We start from the raw sequence: 23,362 nt of genomic DNA, 5'->3' as shown, positions 1-23,362 counted from the left end.
ACAGTGGTGGACAGTAACTAATTCAATTTACTCAAGTACTCTACTTAAGTACAATTTTGAAATACTTGTTCTTTACTTGTGTATTTACATTTCATTTCACTTTATACTTCTAGTCCACTGCACCTTAAAGGCAAATATTGTACTTTTTACTCCACTACATTTGATATCTTTAGTTACTTGAAGATTCAGATTAATAAAAGAAAATGTAATCACCTTTCCACCAATGCATTAACATAGGCCTGCTATGTTTATTTTAGATGCTGACGTACATATTTCTAGATGATCACGACGAGTCAAAACAGGCCCGAGCAGGACTCGAAACCGCGCAATTAGGGCGCATTTCAGGCTAATCGTGGTCTGTTACATAGACCAATGCGCTACATCTTAAGCCCATTATGTGCTTTATCAGTCTATGTATTCTCTTTTCTTTCTAGTGATTATGAAATCATTGTCTTGTATTGTAAGAAATCAATCAGCAGTAAAAAGCAATAAAACTGCAAATCCATTTCGTCATTAAGTTTACTTAACTCTGCCCATCTTATTAGGACTTTAATAGCAAGTTATGATTTGGTGCGTTTAGAACAGATGGTAGGAGCAGTTATGAAATACAGACAGCAGGAGGTGCTGGATAGCAGTTCATCACTAATGTTAGATGTAAGAAAAACATACAGTATGGCAGTGAATCTGTATTTCTTATCAACACATCCGTGCACTAACGGGCATAGTTATGACTTTAAATACTTTAAATAACATTAAATGAGGGGAGAAAACATTTCCACCATCTGCTGTGTTGAAATCTGTTGTGTACTTTGGGTGTTTCGCCAATGCTTGCACTGCATCAATATTTGTGCCCTTTCGTGGAATTCCGCTTAAAGCATGCTTGTCTGTCCTCCAGTAAGATACTGTATACTACTACTACTAATACTACTTTTGTATCAACTACTACTACAACCACTACTACAGCTATTACTACGACTATGACTACTGTTATTACTGATACTACCAATACTACTATTACTACTACTACTACTACTAAGTGTGTATATGTTCATATATATATATATATATATATATATAAATATATATATATGTTCTAAATAACGAAGTCCAGTTTCCACTATATGCATTTTATTTCTACATAAACAGAAGCCAACCACTTTCTCTGTTGTAGAGCTTGTTTATGTCTGTCATCCATGGCATTTTCTCATCTGAATTTCAGTTTTTTTTTCTCTTCCAGGGCCTTACAGCCTGTATGATGGGTCGATTTGACCCAATGAACCTTCCATAGACGCGTCAGAGCCTCCTCTGTTGGGACAACCCAACGTGACTTTGATTGACAGAATTGTTAGCCAACTACCCGAGCGTCAAATTTCTAAAATCTGATTTGTTGAGACATATAAGCCTCCCCCTTCAGCTAGCACGCGCACAATGCCCATGTGCTTAGCAGGACCTTTGAATTCAAACAGAGGGGCGTCCGCTGCGCAGATAGATGGTAAACATGAACGGATTAATATTTTTTTTTGCTGCAGAACATCTCAAAGTAAGGAGCTGGTTTATGATGTGATCGATAATGCGGATTGTGATGATGGCTTTGTTTTACACAAACACTGTGATGCTGTGTCATAGCGGAATGTGAAAAATATGGCTGCGACCGTCATGTTGCTAGCGATCTCTTGAGCTAACGGGTGTTAGCATTGAATTCATTTTCAAAAAATTATTGGCATAAATGTGGCGAGTGGGTCTGCCTAGGGGGCGCTATATGGATTTCGATATTTGGTATTATATGTAGCTTTGTCTGAGTTGTGTTTGGAGTTTGTACACATAGCTGATATGACTTTGTTGAGCAGGAGCTGCAGTTTGAGCAGGTATGCGACATCATTATATTAGTTACTGATGAGTGCACTTGTTTGGCATTATGAGTGGGTGAATTTCTGGATGAATGCGTGTGCCCCCGCCGGTGGGATCTCTCGGGTCCAGGAGGTTTAAACTGTCTGCTGTTTATGAGGGGAGCTGCTGTGATTGGAATCATTGAAGCTTAAGTTAACTCAACCTGCAACATCGACAAAATATGCCTTAATTAAAGATATTCAAAGTTTTACTTTGAAGGGAAATTTGGTGGAAAGTGTTCAAATGACAAGAAAAAGAAGCATAGAAGAAGTGGACTGGTGACGTCATCTGTGACGTCACGGTGTTCGCTAGTTTAGAATCTAAACGTTCTTAGCGAGCACAAAGCGAGATCTAAACTTTAGATCAAAGTCAATCCGCGCTTCCTTTTCCTATTTTTGACCGCGCTGATGTCGGTGCTGAGCCGGTTGGAGCTTCATCTGGCTGCTGGAGGTTAGTTGTTTAAGCATCAAATCTGTGGTCGGTTTGTCAATATTCAGCTCCGACGATTTCGGATATGTGAGGTGTTGCTAGCGTGACCGGCAGTAAACCAGCAACGGGAGCTCAGCGCTCATGTTACCCGCCTAGAACAGCCTGATCTCGGCTAGTCTTTTTGAAACTGGCCTTTGGTATTGACTTCTCCATAGCGTTTTATAATATAATGAGTTTACTCTGGTTCTTCACTGTAAGGTACTTGCAGAAGCAAATACTTATATTTTTATTTATTTATAAGTTTAAAAAAAAATAAAAAATGTGTGTGTGTGTGTGTATATATATATATATATATATATATATATATATATATATATATATATATATATATATATATATATATATATATGCATGTTTCCTGCAGAGACCGAGACAGCGGTCCATTTCCGTGTTTCCTGCAGAGACCGAGACAGCTGCCGTCTACAGCTTTCGGTTCAATGTTTCCTACAGAGACCGAGACGGCTGCCGTCTACAACTGTCCATTTAAAGGTTTCCTCTAGTGACCGAGACAGCTGCCGTCTACAGCTTTCGGTTCAATGTTTCCTGCAGAGACAGAGACGGCTGCCGTCTACAACTGTCCATTTAAAGGTTTCCTCTAGTGACCGAGACAACTACCGTCTACAGCTTTCGGTTCAATGTTTCCTGCAGAGACCGAGAACACTGCTGTCTACAGCGGTCCATTTCAAGGTTTCCTGCAGAGACCTAGACAGATGCCGTCTACTGTGGTCCATTTCCGTGTTTCCTGCAGAGACCGAGACAGATGCCGTCTACAGTGGGCCATTTCCGTGTTTCCTGCAGAGACCGAGACAGCTGCCATCTACAGCTTTCAGTTCAATGTTTCCTGCAGAGACCGAGACCGCTGCCGTCTACAGCTTTCGGTTCAATGTTTCCTGCAGATACCGAGACCGCTGCCGTCTACAGCTTTCGGTTCAATGTTTCCTGCAGATACCGAGACCGCTGCCGTCTACAGCGGCCCATTTCCGTGTTTCCTGCAGAGCTTGAGACAGCTGCCGTCTACAGCGGTCCATTTCCGTGTTTCCTGCAGAGACTGAGACAGCTGCCGTCTACAGCGGTCCATTTCCGTGTTTCCTGCAGAGACTGAGACAGCTGCCGTCTACAGCGGTCCATTTCCGTGTTTCCTGCAGAGACTGAGACAGCTGCCGTCTACAGCGGTCCATTTCCGTGTTTCCTGCAGAAACCGAGACAGCTGCCGTCTACAGCTTTCGGTTCAATGTTTCCTGCAGAGACCGAGACAGCTGCCGTCTACAGCGGTCTATTTCAAAGTTTCCTGCAGAGACCGTGACAGCTGCCGTCTACAGCGGCTCATTTCCGTGTTTCCTGCAGAGCTTGAGACAGCTGCCGTCTACAGTGGTCCATTTCCGTGTTTCCTGCAGAGACCGAGACAGCTGCCGTCTACAGTGGTCCATTTAAAGGTTTCCTGCAGAGATCTAGACAGCTGCCGTCTACAGCGGTCCATTTCCGTGTTTCCTGCAGAGAACGAGACAGCTGCCGTCTACAGCGTCCCATTTCCGTGTTTCCTGCAGAGACCGAGACAGCTGCCCTTTACAGCGGTCCATTTCCGTGTTTCCTGCAGAGACCGAGACAGCTGCCGTCTACAGCTTTCGGTTCAATGTTTCCTGCAGAGACCGAGATCGCTGCTGTCTACAGCTTTCGGTTCAATGTTTCCTGCAGAGACCGAGACCGCTGCTGTCTACAGCTTTAGGTTCAATGTTTCCTGCAGAGATCGAGACAGCTGGCGTCTAAAGCGGTCCATTTCCGTGTTTTATGCAGAGACCGAGACAGCTGCCATCTACAGTGGTCCATTTCCGTGTTTCCTGCAGAGACCGAGACAGCTGCCGTCAACAGCGGTCCATTTAAAGGTGTCCTGCAGAGATCTAGACAGCTGCCGTCTACAGCGGTCCATTTCCGTGTTTCCTGCAGAGAACGAGACAGCTGCTGTCTACAGCGTCCCATTTCCGTGTTTCCTGCAGAGACCGAGACAGCTACCGTCTACAGCTTTCGGTTCAACGTTTCCTGCAGAGGCCAAGACCGCTGCTGTCTACAGTGGCCGATTTCAACGTTTCCTGCAGAGACCGAGACAGCTGCCGTCTACAGCGGTCCCTTTCCGTGTTTCCTGCAGAGACTGAGACAGCTGCCGTCTACAGCGGTCCATTTCCGTGTTTCCTGCAGAGACCGAGACAGCTGCCGTCTACAGCGTCCCATTTCCGTGTTTCCTGCAGAGACCGAGACAGCTACCGTCTACAGCTTTCGGTTCAATGTTTCCTGCAGAGACCGAGACAGCTGCCGTCTACAGCTTTCGGTTCAATGTTTCCTGCAGAGACCGAGACAGCTGCAGTCTACAGCTTTCAGTTCAATGTTTCCTGCAGAGACCGAGACAGCTGCCGTCTACAGCTTTCGGTTCAATGTTTCCTGCAGAGACCGAGACAGCTGCAGTCTACAGCGTCCCTTTCCGTGTTTCCTGCAGAGACCGAGACAGCTGCCGTCTCCAGCGGTCCATTTCCGTGTTTCCTGCAGAGATCGAGACAGCTGCCGTCTCCAGCGGTCCATTTCCGTGTTTCCTGCAGAGACCGAGACAGCTGCAGTCTACAGCTTTCAGTTCAATGTTTCCTGCAGAGACCGAGACAGCTGCAGTCTACAGCTTTCGGTTCAATGTTTCCTGCAGAGACCGAGACAGCTGCTGTCTACAGCTTTCAGTTCAATGTTTCCTGCAGAGACCGAGACAGCTGCCGTCTACAGCTTTCGGTTCAATGTTTCCTGCAGAGACCGAGACAGCTGCAGTCTACAGCGTCCCTTTCCGTGTTTCCTGCAGAGACCGAGACAGCTGCCGTCTCCAGCGGTCCATTTCCGTGTTTCCTGCAGAGATCGAGACAGCTGCCGTCTCCAGCGGTCCATTTCCGTGTTTCCTGCAGAGACCGAGACAGCTGCCGTCTACAGCGGTCCATTTCCGTGTTTCCTGCAGAGACCGAGACAGCTGCCGTCTACAGCGGTCCATTTCCGTGTTTCCTGCAGAGTCCGAGACAGATGCCGTCTACTGCGGTCCATTTCCGTCTTTCCTGCAGAGACCGAGACAGCTACCGTCTACAGCTTTCGGTTCAATGTTTCCTGCAGAGACCGAGAACGCTGCTGTCTACGGCGGTCCATTTTCGTGTTTCCTGCAGCGTCCGAGACAGTTGCCATCTACATCGGTCCATTTCCTGCAGAGACCGAGGCAGCTGCCGTCTACAGTGGTCCATTTCAACGTTTCCTGCAGAGACCGAGACAGCTGCCGTCTACAGCGGTCCATTTCCGTGATTCCTGCAGAGACCGAGGCAGCTGCCGTCTACAGCTTTCGGTTCAATGTTTCCTGCAGAGACCGAGACTGCTGCTGTCTACAGTGGTCCATTTCAACGTTTCCTGCAGAGACCGAGACAGCTGCTGTCTACAGCTTTCGGTTCAATGTTTCCTGCAGAGGCCGAGACCGCTGCTGTCTACAGCTTTCAGTTCAATGTTTCCTGCAGAGACCGAGACAGCTGCCGTCTACAGCTTTCGGTTCAATGTTTCCTGCAGAGACCGAGACAGCTGCAGTCTACAGCGTCCCTTTCCGTGTTTCCTGCAGAGACCGAGACAGCTGCCGTCTACAGCGGTCCATTTCCGTGTTTCCTGCAGAGACCGAGACAGCTGCCGTCTACAGCGGTCCATTTCCATGTTTCCTGCAGAGACCGAGACAGCTGCCGTCTACAGCGGTCCATTTCCGTGTTTCCTGCAGAGACCGAGACAGCTGCCGTCTACAGCGGTCCATTTCCGTGTTTCCTGCAGAGACCGAGACAGCTGCCGTCTACAGCGGTCCATTTCCGTGTTTCCTGCAGAGTCCGAGACAGATGCCGTCTACTGCGGTCCATTTCCGTCTTTCCTGCAGAGACCGAGACAGCTACCGTCTACAGCTTTCGGTTCAATGTTTCCTGCAGAGACCGAGAACGCTGCTGTCTACGGCGGTCCATTTTCGTGTTTCCTGCAGAGACCGAGGCAGCTGCCGTCTACAGTGGTCCATTTCAACGTTTCCTGCAGAGACCGAGACAGCTGCCGTCTACAGCGGTCCATTTCCGTGATTCCTGCAGAGACCGAGGCAGCTGCCGTCTACAGCTTTCGGTTCAATGTTTCCTGCAGAGACCGAGACCGCTGCAGTCTACAGCTTTCGGTTCAATGTTTCCTGCAGAGACCGAGACAGCTGCCGTCTACAGCTTTAGGTTCAATGTTTCCTGCAGAGACCGAGACCGCTGCTGTCTACAGCTTTAGGTTCAATGTTTCCTGCAGAGACCGAGACCGCTGCTGTCTACAGCTTTCGGTTCAATGTTTCCTGCAGAGACCGAGACAGCTGCCGTCTACAGCTTTAGGTTCAATGTTTCCTGCAGAGATCGAGACAGCTGGCGTCTAAAGCGGTCCATTTCCGTGTTTTATGCAGAGACCGAGACAGCTGCCGTCTACAGCTTTCGGTGTAGAGACCGAGACAGCTGCCGTCTACAGCGGTCCATTTCCGTGTTTCCTGCAGAGACCGAGACAGCTGCCATCTACAGCGTCCCATTTCCGTGTTTCCTGCAGAGACCGAGACCGCTGTTGTCTACAGCTGTCCATTTCCGTGTTTCCTGCAGAGACTGAGACAGCTGCCGTCTACAGCGGTCCATTTCCGTGTTTCTTGCAGAGACATAGACAGCTGCCGTCTACAGCTTTCGGTTCAATGTTTCCTGCAGAGACCGAGACATCTGCAGTCTACAGCGGTCCATTTCCGTGATTCCTGCAGAGACCGAGACAGCTGCCGTCTAAAGCGGTCCTTTTCCGTTTTTCCTGCAGAGATCGAGACAGCTACCGTCTACAGCTTTCGGTTCAATGTTTCCTGCAGAGACCGAGACCGCTGTTGTCTACAGCTGTCCATTTCCGTGTTTCCTGCAGAGGCCGAGACAGATGCCGTCTACTGCGGTCCATTTCCGTTTTTCCTGCAGAGACCGAGACAGCTACCGTCTACAGCTGTCCATTTCCGTGTTTCCTGCAGAGTCCGAGACAGTTGCCATCTACATCGGTCCATTTCCTGCAGAGACCGTGGCAGCTGCCGTCTACAGCTTTCGGTTCAATGTTTCCTGCAGAGACCGAGACTGCTGCTGTCTACAGTGGTCCATTTCAAGGTTGCCTGCAGAGACCGGGACAGCTGCCGTCTACAGCGGTCCATTTCTGTACCATTTCTGTACCATTTCTACCATTTCCATTTCTGGGTGACCGTGGCTAAGTGGAGAGCAGGGCCGCCTTTCAATCAGAGGGTCGGCGGTTCGATCCCTGGCTCCTGCTCTACTAGTCTCGTGTCAATGTGTCCTTGAGCAAGACACTTAACCCCAATTGCTCCCGTAGCTGCGTCTACGGTGTGTAGATAGATCCTGAATTGTAAGTCGCTTTGGATAAAAGCGTCTGCTAAATGACTGTAATGTAATGTAATTTCCGTGTTTCCTGCAGAGACCAAGACCGCTGCCGTCTACAGCGGTCCATTTCCGTGTTTCCTGCAGAGACCAAGACCGCTGCCGTCTACAGCGTTCCATTTCAAGGTTTCCTGCAGAGACCGTGACAGCTGCCGTCTACAGCGGTCCCTTTCCGTGTTTCCTGCAGAGACTGAGACAGCTGCCGTCTACAGCTGTCCATTTCCGTGTTTCCTGCAGAGACCGAGACAGCTGCCGTCTACAGCGTCCCATTTCCGTGTTTCCTGCAGAGACCGAGACAGCTGCCGTCTACAGCGTCCCATTTCCGTGTTTCCTGCAGAGACCGAGACAGCTACCGTCTACAGCTTTCGGCTCAATGTTTCCTGCAGAGACCGAGACCGCTGCTGTCTACAGCTTTCGGTTCAATGTTTCCTGCAGAGACCGAGACCGCTGCTGTCTACAGCTTTCGGTTCAATGTTTCCTGCAGAGACCGAGACTGCTGCTGTCTACAGTGGTCCATTTCAACGTTTCCTGCCGAGACCGAGACAGCTGCCGTCTACAGCGGTCCATTTTCGTGTTTCCTGCAGAAACCGAGACAGCTGCCCTCTACAGCGGTCCATTTCAAGGTGTCTTGCAGAGATCTAGACAGCTGCGGTCTACAGCGGTCCATTTCCGTGTTTCCTGCAGAGAACGAGACAGCTGCGGTCTACAGCGGTCCATTTCCGTGTTTCCTGCAGAGAACGAGACAGCTGCCGTCTACAGCGTCCCATTTCCGTGTTTCCTGCAGAGACCGAGGCAGCTACCCTCTACAGCTTTCGGTTCAATGTTTCCTGCAGAGACCGAGACCGCTGCCGTCTACAGCTTTCGGTTCAATGTTTCCTGCAGAGACCGAGACAGCTGCAGTCTACAGCGGTCCATTTCCGTGTTTCCTGCAGAGATCGAGACGGCTACCGTCTACAGCTTTCGGTTCAATGTTTCCTGCAGAGACCGAGACCGCTGTTGTCTACAGCTGTCCATTTCCGTGTTTCCTGCAGAGACTGAGACAGCTGCTGTCTACAGCGGTCCATTTCCGTTTTTCCTGCAGAGACCGAGACCACTGTTGTCTACAGCTGTCCATTTCCGTGTTTCCTGCAGAGACTGAGACAGCTGCCGTCTACAGCGGTCCATTTCCGTTTTTCCTGCAGAGACCGAGACAGCTACCATCTACAGCGGTCCATTTCCGTGTTTCCTGCAGAGACCGAGACAGCTACTGTCTACAGCTTTCGGCTCACTGTTTCCTGCAGAGACCGAGACAGCTGCCGTCTACAGCTTTCGGTTCAATGTTTCCCACAGAGACCGAGACAGCTACTGTCTACAGCTTTCGGCTCAATGTTTCCTGCAGAGACCGAGACCGCTGCTGTCTACAGCTTTCGGTTCAATGTTTCCTGCAGAGACCGAGACAGCTGCAGTCTACAGCGGTCCATTTCCGTGATTCCTGCAGAGACCGAGACAGCTGGCGTCTAAAGCGGTCCATTTCCATGTTTTCTGCAGAGACCGAGACAGCTGCCGTCTACAGCTTTCGGTTCAACGTTTCCTGCAGAGGCCGAGACCGTTGCTGTCTACAGTGGTCCATTTCAAGGTTGCCTGCAGAGACCGAGACAGCTGCCGTCTACAGTGGTCCATTTCCGTGTTTCCTGCCGTCTCCATTACATTACTTTAGCAGACACTTTTATCCAAAGCGACTTACAGTATGTATCTACTAGGGATGCACCGATCCACGTTTTTCACTTCCGATATCGATACAGATATCTGAGGTTTAGTATCGGCCGATACCGATCTGATACCGATCTAATAGAGAAAAACAGTGCTGAATCGATTTAAAAAACGCAGCCGACGCTACGCGCCCCCAGGTTGTCCATCGCTTTTCTCATGTTGCTGGCGTTGTCCCTCAGAATCACGTGGATTTTGCTCAACGGAATTTGCCACTTGTCAAACATTTCCTTCAGGCTAGCTGCTATCGCTTCGCTGGTGTGCGACCCACGAAAGTTTGTTGCATTTAATATTGCACTGTGTGGCACAAAAGTTTCATCCAGCCAGTGTGCTGTTAAACTTAAAAGTGACACAGGGGAAACGTCGGAGCTCCAGATGTCTGTCGTGAAACTTATCGATTTGACATCTTTTATCTCCTTCAATATGTGTTTGCACACTTTACCGTGCAGTTCAGGTAGCGCCGTCTCCGACAAATATTTTCGGCTTACCATGTCGTAGCGTAGTTCCAGGTGGTTAACTAGCAGCCGGAATCCCTTATCCCCGACAACTGAGAGCGGCTGCCCGGTTCCAGATGGCTGATCCTTTCGCTCGCTCCATTTTGAAAACAATCTATGCGGCCAGTTCGCTAGCGCATGACGTTACGCAGAGCACAACGCATATAATTGGACTGAATAGATTTGCCTTTATGGATCGGTCACATTGTCACCGATACCCGATCTAGAATTTTTTCCTATGTCGGGACCGATACAGATATTGATATCGGATCGGTGCATCTCTAGTATCTACACACCGTAGACGCATCTTCGGGAGCAATTTTGGGGTTAAGTGTCTTGCTCAAGGACACATTGACATGAGCAGAGCAGGACCGAAAGCTGTAGACGGTAGCTGTCTCGGTCTCTGCAGGAAACATGGAAATGGACCGATGTAGACGACAGCTGTCACGGTCTCTGCGGGAAACCTTGAACCGAAAGCTGTAGACTGCAGCTGTCTCGGTCTCTGCAAGAAACACGGAAATGGGCCGCTGTAGACGGCTGCTGTCACGGTCTCTGCAGGAAACACGGAAATGGACCACTGCATGAGCCACCGCCATGCTTCACTGTAGACGGGGTGTTCTTCTCAGCGTATACTTCATTCTTCCTCCTTAGGACCGAAAAGTTCCAGTTTTGTCTCATCACTCCACTAGAACAGAATCCCAAAACGTCCGTGGCTTATTGATATGGTTTTGAGCATTTTGGAGCCAAACCTTCTTGTACTTTTTGTTGAGTAGTGGTGTACATCTCGGAGTTCGGGCATGGAGACCTTCAGCGTTTAGTATGTGCCTTACTGTGGAAACTGAAACCTCAGTGTCTGCTGCCACCAAGTCTTGCTGCAGGTCTTTTTCAGTCTCTCGAGGGCTTTTGGCCACCTGCCTGCTCAGAAATCTGGTGGTAGCTGTTGATAGCTTCTTCTTTCTGCCACGTCCAGGTTGTGTAGCCAGTGTTCCTTTAACGATAAACTTGAGAACTATGCTTCCAATGGTATCTCTAGGAACATTCAGTGCCTTTTTATCCTTTTCCTTGTTTGTGCAAGGCAATGATCTCTTCGCTTAACTTTTTGGACAATTCTTTTGACTTACCCATATTTCTAATATGCAATCAAACGGAATGGGCTAAGATTCCTCAGGAACACTGTCAGAACCTGGTGTCCTGCTATGCATAGTATTAGTTGTGTTGAGCTATTTAAATTGTCCTTGTTTGAGTTGTTTATTGAAAATAGCTGAAAGTTTGTAAATGTTGCCAATAGAGCTAATTTGTGATTAGTTTTGAATAATTTTGAATGCAACTGTAACTCAATGGAGGAAGTGGAGCATTTTGTGGACCGCCTTAAAGATCTCTCCAACTCTCAGCTGAAGAAGAGTGTAGTGAGTTCTTATGTTTTATTAAGCATCTCAATCAAATCTGATTAAATCTTTCTGATTAAAATCAATCTTGATTTGAACTATTCTATATTATATGTAATTAACACTGGATAATACCGGAGGGGGGCACGGCTCAGGGATGTGCATCAGGGGAGGCAGGCAGAGCCTCACCTGTCATCATGAAAAGTAAAAAACAAATAATGATCAAATAAATATTCATATTTCTCTCCTGATCTGTGCTATACATGTAATTTCTGTATGATTCCAAGCATTTCAAGCATTTTTCTAATCAAAATCGCTGAATTTGTCCTGTTCAAACAGAGAGGAGACACGCGATGTGAGGCAGCGACGAGCTGTGCCCAGGAGCGTTTCTAGGATTCAAAGAAAGGGGCGGCTTAGCCCCAAGGGGAGCGGCATGTTTGCGCGCGTAGTGCGCGGCAATTTTTTTTGGGGCCCATTTGGGGCCGTGGATATCCATTGTTTCAGACAGTTCATAGATGGTTCAATCAGAAAGAGTGTGATTTTGCTCTGTAGTTTTGCTTGCATTCAGTATATGATAATACAAGAGACAGAATGTCAGGGTCATAGTGAAATTTGACAACACAAATATGACCTTTTCTCAAATAAAGAGAGAGAAATAATTTCCCTGCTTGTAAAGGAAAGACGGATAAACTAGCTTTCATATCCGTGTCACTCCCAAATCCTAATTCTTAAAGGGACCGCACACAATGGATGGAGAATGGACCTGACAGTGTCAAGTTTTGAGTTGTTTACTTGTTTTATTATGAGCAGAAGGAATAAGATTTTGATCAACATTTACATCTATTTTGTTGTCCGTGTAGTTTTTACTTACCAGTGATATTTTATGCTCATTTGGACACTATCACTGAGATAAAGATGAACTAGTTCAGTGTCAAATATACCATTCAATGGAGAAAAAAAAACACATTTCAAGTACATCTTAATTATCGAATGATAAATATTGTATGATGGGCTGAAATGGAAGGCACCCAATGCATTCACTATAAGTCAAACTAGGATTGCAATGTACAGAGAAAAACACTATAGATCCAGGATAGCATTAGAGGCAGATAAAAAAAAATACATTCAAATTATTTCAAAAATAGAATCCAATGCACAGGAGATTTCAGACAATTTAAAGTACCACTGATCAACCATGTACCTCAAGGTGCAATACTGTCAATCCCATTCACATGTCTCTGCTAAAACGTGTGATTCATGGTCTATTCTGCCCACAAATGACTCCAGATCACTTGTAACACTGTACTTTGCTTTGCTTAATCATGTTTCCTTGGCCATAGTCATACCATTGAGAAAACATGAATGTTCAGTGCATTCCATTCCCGTTCTGAGGTAGTGAGGTCATAAGGACATAAGGACATTGACAGGGATGGGGGTGGTATGGAATCACAGGTTAATAACTACTTAGTGGGTGGAAGCATCAAAGAATGCCTTCTGTTTTTAAGGGTGGCAAATCGGTCTAGTATGTCACTTTCAATTGACATGGCTGCAAGACTGTGAAGCCTTTTCTGCCCCATTGTTTTACGCAGCTGACGCAGTGCAGCCGACGCAGTGCACTAAAGGACCTTTCACAAGAGCAGCTGCTCACAGGCACTGTTAAGGCAACTTAATTGATTACCTTCAGAGAGGGAAACATGTCTGAATCTAGGAGGTTGTGCACAGCTAACGTATCTTGGGGTGGACATCCAGCCTCTGTTTTGCAGGCAAGGAAGTTTCTGGCCACCAGAACCTCCTCTGTTTTCAGATCAATGCTGTAGTGCTCAGCAAGCTCATCCAAGTGTGATTCACTCAAGAAGTTCTCAGATTTAGGGCTGCATGTCATGGTCTGGGCTGTGCTCCTCCCCCTAATTAACCGGTGCAGCTCAAAGTACTTCCCTAATCAAGCTCCAGGCTTCATATTCTCCAGCCCTGCACTCAGTCTTTGCCAGATCGTTCAGTTCGCAACCAGGAACTAATGTTACGGCTGAAACGCTTGTTAAACCCTTTGTCTGCCTCAGCCTCAGGTTCTCTGCTCCTCCAGCCTGCCGACCTTTCCTCCAGCCGGTTCACAACACTCCAGCACCTCGTGCTTTCAAATAAAAGACTGTTTAACCATTTCTGCTCTGCCTCTATTCTGCTCTTGGGTCCAGCATCACAATCAACATGACACTGCATGCCTGGATGTCTTTTAGTAGGCCTGCATCTCCACTAGAAAATTGTAGTTCAAGCTCACTAACCATCCTGTCCACACAGGGGAAAAGCAACTCTGTTTTCAAGGTTTGTGAGCTGATCAACTCTGTCCCAAGGTTGTCTCCAACACAAAATCCTCCATTTTCCTCTGTTTATACCTTTTCTTAGCATCTGGTCTGGGATACTGTGGGTGTGGCACAGGGCCTTGGTTCTCTCATACAGCTCTGTGGCAAATACATCTGTGCGTTTGCCCCTCAGTGTGTCCCATACAGCTTGTTTGCTGATAAAAGCTTCTGCCAGGTCTAAAGTCTCTTTCTGAAGGAACTTGTGGAGTCCTTCAGTTACAGACAGAAGTGTCTGGAACATCAGTAGTGAATAGACTGTTGAGAACTTGTAGAGCAGGGGTATTCAATTAAAATTCCAAAAGGTCCAGACTGAGAAAATCTCCTCGTGTAAATTTCGTTCAAGTCTAGTATTAGTAACGTCTCTGTGTAGTCAACAACTGTTAAATCAAATAAAGAAAGTACACATCAATTATATTTTAACAATTATTATTCTCAGTTTTCAAATTGAACTGGATGGATTATAAATAATACATAGAAATACATGAATAAATGTTCATCTCTTTTCAAGTAAAATAAGGGCTGGATTAAAGAATAACTGAGAATTTACAAAGAATGTGCATCTTAAGAGGAAATGGTGCATAGTTACAAAATCATTTCACCTCAGGTTGATAGCAGACCACCTCAAGGTGTCACTCAGGGAGAACCAGGACGTTCTGATGTAGCATTTCAAAATTAAAGCCCTTCAAAATCGCATGCATGAGCTAACGTCAAATCACATTCATGAGACAATTTGTCTAATTTCAGATTAGAGTGACACCTTGAGGTGGTCTGCTATCAACCTGAGGTGAAATGATTTCGTAACTATGCACCATTTCCTCTTAATAATCGTCACGGTCTCTGAACATATGAGACGCAAAATGTAATAATTCTCAATTATCTATCGGTTTTAGGTCCAGGGTCCGGATACAACGGTGTCTGGGTCCAGATCCGGACCGCAGTCCGCCTATTAGTGACCCGTTTTAAAGCATTATAGACATGACCTTCATATAATGTGTTACAGAATTCTTTATTAATAAATTATTAAATATTGTTCTGGTTGACTGACAGTAATTTGTTTGTTTACGCCGTTTGTTTGTATTTAGTATCCTTTACTTTTAGTTTATTGTAGTCTTACCTTTCTGACGTCCTGCATCAACACGCTCCCAACCACAACGTCAAATCCGCCCCTCTTGTGTCTGATAAAGACAAATGTTCATGCAAGAGTTTGGATAAAACATCACCTCGCAAAACCCCAGCACAGACATCCCTCTGAATATGAGCCTTGATTATGGATCCTGTTGGCCAATTGATGCGATGAAGTCCAGATTACAGCATCTACAAAACATAGTTTGACGCTGAAAATACAGCAGGAATCTTGTCTCTGGTATCTCGTATCTTTAAACATCTGTGTGCTCAGTATGAGTTTGTATCATCCACAGTCATGCACAGTTGATGTTTTTCATAATGTCAACAGATAGCATGATACAAATAACTTATATTCACAATCTGTTATTCAAATATAAAGAAGTTATGCTTGTTCTGACGCTTATAACAAGACAGTATATTGAGCTGAGTAGCTTAAAAGTTGATCACAATGTTGACATATTTTTTTTATTTGAAGAATAAAATGAATACATTTCTGGAACTACTTTTGTCTCCAACATTTCAATGACAGAGGTGCAACATGACACTTCAATTTAGGTGTGATGAGGTTTAAAAAGCCCTTTAACCTTTTCTGGATTCTAAAATTCTTAGACTGGTAATTTGTTGTTATTTATGAGCCTCTGGTTTATTTTGTGAAGTCTGGTTCAACCACACAGCTTCTTTCATTTGTTGTCTATTAGTTCTCTTGTCAGGACTGTTTAGATGTGTACTTACTGAGCTCTCTTTACACCTTCTGACTTCTGTTAAGGTGGTACGATTCACATCTTTATGATTGATTAAACCTCTTATTGTGGAAAAAATAACACCCATTATGTTATGTGTCAAAATACCGCACCACTGTTTATTAACACTCACAAACAGGCAAATGATCAGTGTTCAAATTAGTAATGTTTTATTTTGTCTTGTCAGAGAACTCCAAAAGAGAAAATACAAGATTATTTGATATTTAAAAACTATTTGTTCAAAAATAATTGTTCTCACTTTGTACTGAATAAAAACTAGACTTTTCTATATTTTGTATTTATATTTTAAAGGTATATATATCAACAGTGCATGACTTGGAGTTGGAAGAGCAGGAGTTGGTGGTGAACGTGGAGGATGAGGAGGAGGAAGACGCATCTCTGATGCTCAGATCTTGCAGAAGGAATTCATCCGTTGGGACCCGACTGAGTGTGTCCCTCTGCTCCTCCACTTAGGTCTTCTCAAGGCAATAGGACAGTTCCTCCTTGGTGATATCAGATCATCTGCTCAAGTCCGTTCACGATTAAGAAAGCTTTATTCTCTGTAAAAGTTAAAGAGATAATTTGTACTTCATTAATATGTAATGTGATGAGTTTTTGTTCATCTTGCAAATGTTTGACATGTGTCCCACGTCTGTGTCTTCATGATGTCCTCAGGGCTCTTTGGGTCACTTATCCTGCAGGTTAAACAGTCTCTTGTATGTAAAGTCTGTTGGGGGTCTTTGACTATGTGTAAGCTTTATTTCTATTGCTTGTAGTCAGGTCTATTTTAAAGAGAGATTCTCATTGTTGGGCCGTTTGTCAAACATTTACAAATGTCCTCTTTATTTCACCCGACTATTCTTCCACCAGAGGCTCATAAAAGGTTACACAGGGTCTTAAGAGGGAGTTATGCGTCATCCCTTTATCGTCTATGAATCTCTCCTTTATGGTATTACTATGTCAGTAATGTCAGTGTGGTCTAAGTCGTGTATACTCAGTGTTATGCTAATGTTCGGCTAATAAAGTTAGCAAAAGACACCTCATATTTTTCTACATAACACCACGGTCACAACAAACATATCAGCTCAGAGAAGACACAACACAGCACAACACAAATAAGAAGTAGTTATATTAGCTCTTACTGTTTGTAGCTTTTCTTCTGGGTCCTCAGCTAGCTTCAAAAGTCTGCAGACCAGATGAAAACCGTGGCTGAAATGAGTCCAATTAATTAGCTAACTAGCATTAGCAGTGTTGGAAAAAAAAAAAAAAGTTTGCTTCATAACTAAATCTCCTCAGCTCGTGTTAACTCTTCAAGCTCCTCTCTCGAAATGAAGCCCTTTAGCTCAGTCCTACAGAAGAAAGAACTCCAGACCTCATGACTCAACTTTCTATCAAACCTGTCAAGGTGGCAAGGTGACGTCAGCAACACTTACTTGAGCAAATAGCCAATCAAATGAAAACAAAAATAAACAAAATGGTGTCCACCTGGCAACGAGCTCTGAGCATGCGCGTTGTCGTTTTCCAACACTACCGGACTTTGCGAGCCAAGCCAAACTTAATACACCATTTTAAAGATCCAGTCACTTATCTTATGTTGTATATTAATGACAAAGTACAACTGAGGACGTTTTATGTCATGCATTAAAATTAAAATTTCAATGACTATGCTCAGAGGATATGCCACATTGCAAGTATGTAGATTTAACAGGCTTTGGAATAGATCTTTTTATACGTACAGCCAGTCAAGGTTTACAGATATTTTTAGGGAATTAAAGTAATGCTCACCTTTGACTATCAAAAAAAGAGTTTCTATGCATAAATGTCCCTAGAATTTAATGCTATTAAAGTTTTTACTATGTGACACCCAAAACACAGATTATTATAAATCATATATTTTAACAATGCGTCTGCTGTTTAATTTACATACAGATGTAGTTGCAACTGGTAGCCATTATCATGTATTTATATGCTTTTTATAGGTGAATATATTACACAAATAGTATCACAAATGAATGATATTTGTCATTTCAACAAGTTGAAATAGAAAGAAGGGAGGGTTTATGACATGGTGACTGCTGGAGGTTACACGATTTGTATTTCTTCTGCTGTGATATATACAGTACATGACAACTTGTATTTTCACAATGTATTCATTGTGGGAATAAAAACAACTAAACTTGGCTTCATCAGTACATTAGAAGACAAAATTATCTCATGTTTCCCTGATTTTCACCCCAGCAATGGCTCCATGTGAACCTGAATTGGAATCCAGATGAATACAGAGGCATCAGGAAGATCAGAGTCCCTTCAACCGACATGTGGAAACCAGACCTGGTGCTGTACAACAATTAAACACACACTATTCAAACTCACACACACACCTGTTCGTCCAAATGCCTCGCATGCTTCTCTCCCCATCTCCCTCTGTCCCCGTCTTCCTCAGCGCTGACGGCGACTTTGCCATCATCCACGAAACCAAAGTCCTGTTGGAGCACACTGGGATGATAACGTGGAACCCTCCGGCCATCTTTAAGAGCTACTGCGAGATCATCGTCCTCCATTTCCGTTCAACCTGCAGAACTGCAGCATGAAGCTGGGGACCTGGACGTACGACGGACTGCTGGTCGTCATCAACCCTGTGAGTGTGACTTATATGTAATATATAAAATATATATATATATATATATATATATATATATAAAATCAACATAACCCTGTGAATATATATTTTATATTTATATATAATATATATATTCACAGGGTTATGTTGACAGATCAGTGTGAAAGCTTGTGTCTGTGGTTTCAAATACTACAGATTTAGTACTCATCACTCCTGTCATAAAACTGTAGTTTACAGCATTTAACTCCTAAATATCTTCACCTTTATGGCCCTTTTCTACTGCGGTGCATTACCTCCTATACTCCTCTGTCTTCTAGGACAATGATCGGCCTGACCTCAGCAACTTCATGGAGTCTGGTGAATGGGTGCTGAAGGACTACAGGAGCTGGAAACACTGGGTTTACTACACCTGCTGCCCCGACACGCCATACCTCGACATCACCTACCACTTCCTGATGCTGCGTCTGCCTCTCTACTTCATCGTCGACGTCATCATTCCCTGAATGCTGTTCTCATTCCTCACAGGACTGGTTTTCTACCTGCCCACCAACTCCGGTACAAAGGCGTATACAGAAACTTGTCCAAAAAAACTTTGACGGTGTGACTAAATAAAGTAGGTTATGAGCGTTTCACCAGTTGGTACGAGTGACACATTTACTTGCTCACACGTGGCAAATATCAGGTCGGTATTATGAATGTGGAAACTGAGGAAAGGCAGATGAAGTCAGATATTTTCACACCATTTTGGGGACACTTCCATACATGGAAAATACATGAAATCCAATGGGATGTGCTTGTACTACATGCGCTTGTTATTCTGTAACATTAGAGCATAAATAAAACACAACTTAGTTCATCAGTTTGCCTGTAAAGCCATAACTTGCCACCATTTCTACTGTAAGAGCTGTTTAAAAGTGTAAAAGTAGCCTGAGTGTCTGTCTCTGTGTCCGTCTTCCTGTCTCTACAGGTGAAAAGATGACTCTCTCCATCTCTGTCCTGCTGTCTCTGACCGTCTTCCTGCTGGTCATCGTGGAGCTGATCCCCTCCACCTCCAGTGCCGTGCCTCTCATCTTGAAGTACATGCTCTTAACGATGGTGTTCGTTATCGCCTCCATCATCATCATCATCACAGTCATCAACACGCATCACCGCTGGCCCAGCACGCACACCATGCCCGCCTGGATACGCAAGGTTTAGGGTTGTTGTTTTTTTAGCATCTATACCCGTGATGATTTAAGAAAGTGTTGTGTGTGACTGAATGAAAGGAATGCATCCGTTTGTGTCTCAGGTCTTCATAGAAACCATTCCCAACATGATGTTCTTCTCGAAGATGAAGCGTCCCAGTCAGAAGATCCGGCAGAAGAGGTTGTTTCCCACCAACATGGACATCTCCCACATCTCAGGCAAGGCTGCAAATAAATGAATGATACATTTGCTTTTTTAGTAAAAAATTAGTCAGGGCAGACGTCAGTGTTCTCACACACAAAAACACACACACACACACACACACACACACACACACACACACACACACACACACACACACACACACACACACACACACACACACACAGTTTGAGATCTTTAAATCACCTTCCAATGTGCACGTTGATGCGTTCACTGACATTGAGGAGAACGCAGCTGAATGCAAATCCGTGCATCTAGAGATCTACACGCGTCATACTTGAAGCTACTCTTGTCTGTTATTTCAGGTGTTTTTGTACAGTGTTTTATTGCTGCCATTCACTCTGAAGTACATGTTACTACTCTAATGTAAAAGCCATAACAGTAATAATGATTCATTTATTTTGTCTTTTTGTTTTTTGGGCAGCTTGATTTAAGGTTTGAGTCAAGAGGATTTTCTTAATTGTTAAAACAGACCTTTTAACACGAGATGAGGATCAACTGAGGATGGATGCTACATATCATTAGCAAATACTGTGTATTTGTGTGGATAGAAAATGCATGTAGCTTTCTAATCAGAAAAGAGGAAACAAAGGCATCAATATAGAGACTTGCAGCAGCTGCTTTCTCTGGGGAGTATCATCGATTCAGCTGCAGATCTGAGAGCAGCTGACAAGCTCGTAAGGGGGATTAAAAGAAGAGCTGAAGAAAAGCTAAAGCAGTACCTTGAAACCTTGAGGTCCTGATTCACAACAGGAGTGTCTTAAGATGCTTTTTGTTTGATTTCATGCATTTCTCACAACCCAACAAAACAATAAATAACATGTATGTTACATACTTAAATTTGCGTCGTAATAATAACCTGTGATATTCATCAAATTATACAAACACCACACTGAGTGGGGTCAGCAAAATTAAGAATCAGGATTTAACTGAGGTCGAACCATTTGTGAACCAGCAGTTGGACCTAAAATCAAAACTCGTCATTAACAAATCATACTTACATCCATCATGAACTAAGTTAGTCACCACATAGAGCACTACAAGCAGCCAACTGCTCTATGGAGGAACAGCTTTAGGATTCAAACTACAATCATCGATCTGACACCTTCCCATGAACCGATCCAACTGTTAGGACATCATATGTTGGCATCATTTTAGGCAATATCATTGGACAATTCCAGTATAATTAATGATGCATTCATTTAGAATACACACCATTTTCTGAGCACATCCTCTACATAATCTCCTCTGTGTTCTTAGTCTGACGGTCTTTTGACGGTGAAAAAACGAACTGTCGACTTTAGACCCCTCCTCCAATAAAAGCAAACTGAAACACAAGTGAGACTGATGTAGTTTTTGGTTGCAAGGAAGAACAATAGAATTAAACTGTTGATGCTTGTCCGCCTATATTGCATTAAAATGCCACCTGTCTATCATGGCCAGTACCAACACCTGTTGTTTGGACCGATGATCCGACGTCCCCGGTCCTCTTCTGGACGCTCTGCAACTATGAAGACTGAGACTCGGTCTCGGGGGGGCGCTGTGACTCTGCTCTGATTCCACCTCTTCCTCCTCCTGAACCACTTCCTCCTCCTCCTCCTCTTCCTGCTCCTCCTCCGACTGGTTCTCACTCTCTACTTCTTTAGTGGGTCCTTCGTCTTCCTCCGACTCTCTCTCATCTGAGGAGAAGATATGCAAGTAAGACTCGTATAAAACCAGCAAATGAACAGACAGAATAAATAGTGAAGGGTGAGCAAAAGAGTCTCAGATAATGTGAATAGTTTGCAATGCAGCACATGATTGGTTGTTGGGAGTTAAAATCAGTGGTAAAATCAAAGACAATTTACAGCATTCCCTTTGTTAGGGTTGGGAGGAGTGGAGAGCGTAAGAGGCATGAGGAACGTCTCTTAAAATCTCCCTCCTCTTATCCAACAACACAGCTTTCAAGAGCATAAATAAAAACAGAAACATGTCTGTTCAACTCAAACAAAACCCCTTTTTCATCATCAACACCAGAATCATTGGTTCTTAATGTCAAGCTTAATATGTTTCACTGTGGATCGAAAAGGATTCCCAATCTCAATGCACCACTATTTGGACAATTTAAGATTCATTCCACTACAGAATTATAGTCAGAAATCAATTGTTGTTCTGGAAGAAATTCACATGACACTGAACTGAAAATACCTGGAAATGCAGGTCTGAAATGTGTAAAAACTAAGACACATACTTTAAAATACAAGGTACAGATGGGACCTGAACTACAGGATGAACTACATGTACACAATAAGAAAGTTTTAGGAACTCTAATTACAACTGGGATTGAATAAAAATGTGCTGAAGGTTGGATTAAAACCACTAATCAGAGTTTATATATATATTAAAATCTGCCGAGCTTCCCTGAACAAATACACCTCGTCTGAATGTGGGTTAAATTATCAGACACAATATAAAACCTGAAGAGGAACAATGCGGATTCCGTCCTGGCCGTGGAACAACGGACCAGCTCTTCACTCTCGCAAGGATCCTGGAGGGGGCTTGGGAATACGCCCATCCGGTCTACATGTGTTTTGTGGACCTGGAGAAGGCGTATGACCGGGTCCCCCGGGAGATACTGTGGGAGGTGCTGCAGGAGTATGGGGTGAGGGGGCCACTTCTGGGGGCCATCCAATCCCTGTACGCCCAAAGCGAGAGCTGTGTCCGGGTCCTCGGCAGTAAGTCGGACTCGTTTCCGGTGAGGGTTGGCCTCCACCAGGGCTGCGCTTTGTCACCAATCCTGTTTGTGGTATTCACGGACAGGATATCGAGGCGTAGTCGTGGGGAGGAGTGTTTACAGTTCGGTGGGCTGAGGATTGCATCGCTGCTGTTTTCAGATGATGTGGTCCTGATGTCTTCATCGGGCTGTGACTTCCAGCACTCACTGGATCGGTTCGCAGCTGAGTGTGAAGCGGTTGGGATGAGGATCAGCACCTCTAAATCTGAGGCCATGGTTCTCAGCAGGAAACCGGTGGATTGCCCACTCCGGGTAGGGAATGAGTCCTTACCCCAAGTGAAGCAGTTCAAGAACCTCGGGGTCTTGTTCGCGAGTGAGGGAACAATGGAACGTGAGATTGGCCGGAGAATCGGAGCAGCTGGGGCGGTATTGCAGTCGCTCTACCGCACCGTTGTGACGAAAAGAGAGCTGAGCCGCAAGGCAAAGCTCTCTATCTACCGGGCAATCTTCGTTCCTACCCTCACCTATGGTCATGTGGACCGGGTCATGACGAAAGAATTAGATTGCGGGTAGAAGCGGCCAAAATGGGTTTCCTCAGGAGGGTGGCTGGCATCTCCCTTAGAGATAGGGTGAGAAGTTCGGTCATCCGTGAGGGACTCGGAGTAGAGCCGCTGCTCCTTTGCGTGGAAAGGAGCCAGTTGAGGTGGTTCGGGCATCTGGTGTGGATGCCACCTGGGCGCCTCCCTAGGGAGGTGTTCCAGGCACAACCAGCTGGGAGGAGACCCCGAGGGAGGCCCATGACCAGGTGGAGGGACTATATCTCCAAACTGGCCTGGGAGCACCTCGGGACCCCCCAGTCAGAGCTGGCTGATGTGACTCGAAAAAGGGAAGTTTGGGGTCCCCTGCTGGAGCTGTTGCCCCCGCGACCCGATTTCGGATAAGC

The 23,362-nt window shown here is 45.1% G+C and overlaps 1 pseudogene; it reads left to right on the top strand.

The window, feature by feature from the left end:
• Nucleotides 1-1,451: 1,451 nt before the first annotated feature.
• LOC137891288 (acetylcholine receptor subunit alpha-like) lies at nucleotides 1,452-21,003 on the top strand (annotated as a pseudogene).
• The last annotated feature ends 2,359 nt before the right edge of the window (nucleotides 21,004-23,362 follow it).

This window comes from Cebidichthys violaceus, unplaced genomic scaffold (genome assembly GCF_023349555.1).
Source record: "Cebidichthys violaceus isolate CVI_PGR_0920_01 unplaced genomic scaffold, fCebVio1.0.p SCAF_11, whole genome shotgun sequence".
NCBI lineage: Eukaryota > Metazoa > Chordata > Actinopteri > Perciformes > Stichaeidae > Cebidichthys > Cebidichthys violaceus.
Note: the sequence above shows the minus strand (reverse complement) of the source record. Positions and strands in the feature narration are given on the sequence as shown.